Raw genomic sequence first — 6,000 nt, 5'->3', positions numbered from 1 at the left:
CTTATTCTGTTTACTTAATCGTTATTGGTCAGTTCAGGATTTATGTTTCTTCCTCGTTCAATTGTGGAGGGTCATATGTTTCCAGGAATTTATCTATTTCTTCTAGGCTTTCTATTTTGTGTGCATGGAGGTGTTCATGACAGTCTGAAAATCTTTTGCATTTCTTTGGTATCAGTTATAATGTCCCCTTCCTTATTTCTGATTGTACTTATTTGAATCTTCTCTCATTTTTTCCTGGCTATTCTGGCTAACCATATGTCAATTTTTATCATTTCATAAAAATAACTTTTTGTTTTATTAATCCATTGTATCAATTTGTTAGTCTCAACCTCATTTAGTTCTGCTCTTTATTATTTCTTCTGCCTGTTTTGGGTTTAGATTATTCTTGTTTTTATAGTTTCTACAGTTTATAATGTGGATCAACATTAGGTTGTTCATTTGGGATCTATCTTTTTTATGTGGGCATTTAATGCTATAAACTTTACTCTTAGTACTTCTTTTGCTGTATCTCAGAAGTTTTGGTATGTTGTGTCTCTATTTTCATTCATTTCAAGGATTTTTTAAATTTCTGCTTTAACTTCATTGTTTACCAAAAAGTCATTCAGGAGCAACCTTCCTTGTACTTGTGTAGTTTTGGAACTTCCTCTTACTATTAATTTCTAATTTTATTCCACTGTGGTCCAAGAGGATACTTAAAATGATTTAGACTTTTGAAAATTTATTGGTACTTGCTTTATGGCCCAAATATGTGGTTGATTTTTGAGAATATTCCTTGTGGAGGTGGGAAGAATGTATATTCTGTGGTTGTTGGATAGGATGTTATTTAAATGTCTATTAGGTCCATTTGGTCTATAGTACAGTTTAATCCATGGTTTCTTTGTTGATGTTCTGCCTCAGTGTTCTGTCTAGCGATGTCATTGGGATGTTAAAGTCCTCCCTTATTGTATTGCTATAAATACAATACTGTTTTCTTAGATGTAGTACTATTTGTTTTATGAATCTGGGTGCTCTGGTGTTGGGTACATATGTATTTCAGATATTTAAATTTTCTTGTTGTATTGAACCTTTATCATTGTATAATACCCTTCTTTGTCCTATTTTTCTGTTGTTGGTTTAAAGCCTGTTTAATCTGAAATGAGAATGGTGATTCCTGCTCACTTTTGTTTTCTGTTTATATATCTTTTTTCCACTAATTTACTCTGAGTCTGCAGCTGCCTTTAGCCAGTAAGTTTGCCTCTTATATGCAGCAGAGGGTTGAGTTCTGGGATTTTTGTTTGTTTTCTTTGATTTGTCTTCTTTTGTTTTGTTTTTTACAGTTTCCACTCTACATATTTTGAGTGGAGCGTTTAAGTCATTTATATTCAAGGATAATGTTGATAGGTGAGATTTTATTTTTATCAGTGTTGTTAGCTGGTTGCCTTATGGTTTCAATTGTGTAATTGCTTTATGTTATCTGTGAGCTTTGCATTTATGTCATCTTTTATGATGGTGAGTGTCATTCTTTCATTTCCATGTGTAGACTGAACATTTGTTGGTGGTCTGGTCTAGTGGTGACAAATTCCCTTGGTGTTTCTTTGTCTGGGAAATGTTATATTTCTCCTTCATTTATGAAGCTTAATTTGGCAGAACACAAAATTCCTGGCTGGCTTTTTTGTTTCTTTAAGTGGGCTAAAAATAGGCTCTTAATGTTTTCTGGATTGTAGGGTTTCTGCTGAGACTTCTGCTCTTAGTCTAATGGGATTTCAAAATGATTAGACGCTTCTCTCTTGATGCTCTTAGAGTGTTTCCCACCGCCCCCCCCCCCCCCATTGACTTTAGATAGTCTGATGACTATATACATTGGTGAAGTTCTTGCAATGTATCTCCAGAAATTCTCTGAGCTTCTGGTATCTGGATGTCTAAATCTGTCCCAAGACTAGGGATGTTTTCTTAAATTATTTCCTCAAATAGGTTTTTCATACATTTTTCTTCTTCTTCTTTGTCTTCTTCTTCCTCTGTCATTATGTAATTATGTATAACTTGTAGGTTTGGATGTTTTACATAATCTCATATATCCTGAAGGCTTTTTTTATTTAATTTTTAAAAATTGTTTCTGACTGTTAATTTGAAAGACCTGTCTTCTAACTCTATAATTCTTCTTCCACTTGGTCTAGCCTATTGTTAAAACACTCAACTGTACTTTGTACAGTAATTTTTTTTCTAGAAATTCTTTTCTCTTTTTTTAATGATGCCTGCCTCCTTTTCCATCTTTTCCATGTCCTGAACTTTTTCTCTGATTTCTTTATGTTGGTTTTAGTTTTCTCTTGGATCTCAGTTATTTTCTTTAAAATCAGTATTTTGAATTCTTTATCTGGTATTTCAAATATTTCATTTTGATTGAGATTCATTGCTAGAGAGTTAGTGCTCCTCTTTGCGGGTGTTGTAGCACTGTTTTTTTCCTATACTTTTGGAGTTTTTCCTCTTGTTCTTTTACATTTGGATAAGCTGTCTCTCCTTCATATTTTTTGATTTTGCTTTACTTTGGAAAGGACTTTTTCCCTTCTTGAGGAGGTGTCTGCAATGTGTGATGTTGTATAGGGTCTTTTTACTTTGTTTCTGGGAGTTTTCAGTGGTAAAGAGTCTGTAAAAACTCCTTAGTTATAGAAGCCTTTGTATCATGGCTTTCCCAAATGTTTGTTGTCATAGCATTGTGTTAGACATGTGAGTAGGCTCAGGAAGCTTATCTCATTTTCCAGAGCTATACATTTGTGTCAGCAGATTTCCTGTTGTTTTGTGGTGTTCAACCTCCATGCCAGTGGGTGGTGCTGAAGTGTTAGAACTGGCTGCAGCCAATGTGGATGGGCGTACACTAATACTTGATCCTTGTTTACTATGGGAAGCTCTGTGTTGCCCAAGACAATGGATTGATCTGTGGAATTCACAGGGGTCTGAGCTCGCTACTTATCTCCAGAGTGGGGGACCAAGGTAGGCAGGGCCAGACTGTGCTGGCCTGCCTCATGTCTCATAATAGCAGGCACAAACACTGGTTGTGATGGGGGGATTCCAGTGCACAGTCACCAAATGCCCAGAAGTGTGCCTAGGCATGGAGTTGGAAAACCTCCACTGCCCCAAGTTTTCTGCACAGGTAGGGGAGTATGGCCTAAATACTGCATCAAGAAGAGTGGGTGCTCCAAATTCCTGGAAATATTTCTGGCCTTTCAGCACAGAAAGCTTCACTGCACCAAGATCTCTGCACCTGAAGGGAGGGGTGACTCAGGCTCCAAATATGGGCAAGTGAAGGTACCAAATGCCTGGAAATATGCCCAAGGAATACAGAGTACATAAACTGTGGTTGCAAGAAGATCTTTGCAGGAAAAAAGGGGAGAGGGGTGGCTTGAGTGCCTACTGTAGGGGAGCAGGTGTCCTCATGCCAGGTAATATAGCCAGAGAAGGAATAGAGAAACTGCTGCCACAGCAAGGTCTGCATGAGAAGGGAGGGACAGATCGTACTCCTAATCTGTGGGAGTGGGTATGCCAAATGCCTGGAGTTATATCTGAGTATGGAGCAGAGGGAGTGCTGCTCTACCAAGTTCTTTTAGCGGAAAGGGGATGGCAACTCAAGCTCTTATTCTTAGGGGGCAGGTGCACCAAAGGCCTGGAGATATATCTGGGAATGGAGCAGAGAGTGTGCTGCTGCACAAGACCTCTTCATGAGAAGGGAGGAGTGGCTCAGGCTCCTATCCAGCTGTGCAAGTGTGCAAAATGCCGAGGACTGTGTCCTGGCAAGGAGTGGAAAAATCGTCACTGCAACAAGTTCTTTGTAGGGGACGAAAGAGGCAGCTTAGGCCACTAGTCTGGGACAAAGGGTATTTTGATTGCTTGGAAATACGTCCTCTGGCAAGGAGTGGAATAACCAGTGGTGGAGCAAGATCTTTGCAGGAAAGTGGGGAGGGGAAGCTCAGGTAGCTAATCCAAGTGAGGAGGTGCACAAAATGCTTACAAATATGCCCAGGCCTGGAGCAGAGGAAGCACTGCTGCACCAAGATCTCTAGACCAGAAGGGTAGGAAAATATAGGCTGCTGAACCAGGTGAGTGAGTGCTCTGGATGCCTGGTGATATGCCTGGGCACAGGGTGGAGACAGCCCTGCTGCATCATAGTCTCTCTTAATGGGAAGAGAGGGACAGTTCAAGTTGCTAATCCAGGAGAGTGGGTGCTCTAGATGCCTGGAAATCTGCCTGGGTGTGGTATGGAGAGGACCCTCTACTGTACCACAATCTCTGTACCGTCAGGGTGGGATGGCTTAGGATGCTTAACCAGATGAGCTGGTGCTCTGAATATCTGGAGATCTGCCTGGGTGTTGAGCAGAGAGGGCCTCACTACAACACCGTTTCAGGGAAATAGACTAGGGCACCCATCAATGACACACAGAGACCGGTTTTAGGTTGTAAAGCAGTCCCTGGTTGCAAGTCTCATCAACTAGGAAAAATTGTAGTTTCAGCAACTCCTCCCACTACAACACTGTGAAGAAGAGAGTCCATTTCCATTGCCTAGTGCTGGGTGCTTTCCACACTAGCCACTCAATTCAGGCTGTGTAGACCCTTTGTTCATTCTAGAGCAAGCACTCCAATCTCTAGCCCAAGACTAAAATGCCTGTGCAGCTTTGCTGCCAGGTCTCCAATCAATGACTGACTTTTTATGAACCCAGATTAAAATTAGCATCCTCCTCTCCATCATAAATCTGGGAAAATACCTATAGCCTTTTCTAGTGTCTTTCTCTCTTAGTGTCTCCAAGTCTCTCCATAAGTTAATTCCAGGGCTTTGGCCTGGGCTACATGAATACCTATTGGAAGGGCAATTTGCAGAGGAAGACTTGCTGGCCCCTCATGTATTGGAGTTTCATTCAGTTTTATCAGCCAAACACTGTCACAGAGGCTGCTCGCCTGCCTTTTCCTCTCTGGTACCTGGGGTATCCTTTGCTAGTCCAGTGAATTTCCGTTTTCCTTCTTGAATTAAAGCACACAGAAGTAATCTTTATGTGCTATTTCACTATTTCCAGGTGGCTGAGGTATGCCAAAAGCCTCTAATATACCATCTCAGGAAAAAAGCCCTAAAATTATGGTATTATTGAATAGGCTATAAATAAAATAGGTTATATAAATAGTCTATGTCAAATATGTTCTACTATCATGCAATAGTATTTGTTTTTATTTATTTTTTAAATTTTTATAGATGGGGGCTCACAAAATTGCTCAGCATGGCCTTGAACTATTTTTTTAATTGATACTAAAGTATAAAATAATGAGGCAGAGCTACTTAAAAATATAATTGTACAAAACAAAAGTAAGAACTATGCAAAGGCTTATCATTGATTTGAGTCCATAGAATGATTGTATTTCATTAAGTATGCCATCATTTAAAAAATTTAGCAGAATTGTTATTTTTTTTCTTAATTTTTAATTTTTCATTTTGCTTTATGTTCTGGGATACATATGCAGAACGTGCAGATTTGTTACGTTATGTGCAGGTTCTGGATACATGTGCCATGGTGGTTTGCTGCACCTATCAACACATCATCTAGGTTTTACGATCCACATGCATTAGGTATTTGTCCTAATGCTCTCCCTCCCCTTATCCCCCAACCCCTGACAGGCCCTGGTGTGTAGTGTTCACCTCCCTGTGTTCAGGTGTTCTCATTAACTCCTACTTATGAGTGAGAACTTACAGTGTTTGATTTTCTGTTCCTGTATTAGTTTGGTGAGAATGATGGCTTCCAGCTTCATCCTTGTCCCTGCAAAGGACATAATCTCATTCTTTTTGATGGCTGCATATTATTCTATGGTGTAAATGTACCACATTTTCTTTATCCAGTCTATCATTGATGGGTATTTGGGTTGGTTCCAAGTCATTGCTATTGTGAATAGTGCTGCAGTAAACATATGTGTGCATGTGTCTTTGTCAGAAAGATCTCTTTACAGAATTCCTTAATTTAGTATGGTAGTTTCCACTACTATGGCTAATGT

General features: G+C 39.5%; 1 long non-coding RNA gene across 3 annotated transcripts in view; it reads left to right on the top strand.

Moving 5' to 3' along the window:
- The first annotated feature begins 3,909 nt into the window (after positions 1 to 3,909).
- The window catches only part of LOC144340131 (uncharacterized), a 322,018-nt gene continuing 319,927 nt past the window's right edge, over positions 3,910 to 6,000 (top strand). For 2 of the 3 annotated variants that reach the window (XR_013415852.1, XR_013415851.1), the window contains exon 1: positions 3,910 to 4,067. This is a non-coding gene — a long non-coding RNA (uncharacterized LOC144340131). The remainder of the gene's footprint in view (positions 4,068 to 6,000) is intronic. The other variant, XR_013415850.1, reaches the window with a different exon arrangement.

This window comes from Macaca mulatta, chromosome 3, assembly GCF_049350105.2.
Source record: "Macaca mulatta isolate MMU2019108-1 chromosome 3, T2T-MMU8v2.0, whole genome shotgun sequence".
Lineage (NCBI taxonomy): Eukaryota > Metazoa > Chordata > Mammalia > Primates > Cercopithecidae > Macaca > Macaca mulatta.
This window is presented reverse-complemented; position numbering and strand designations above follow the sequence as displayed.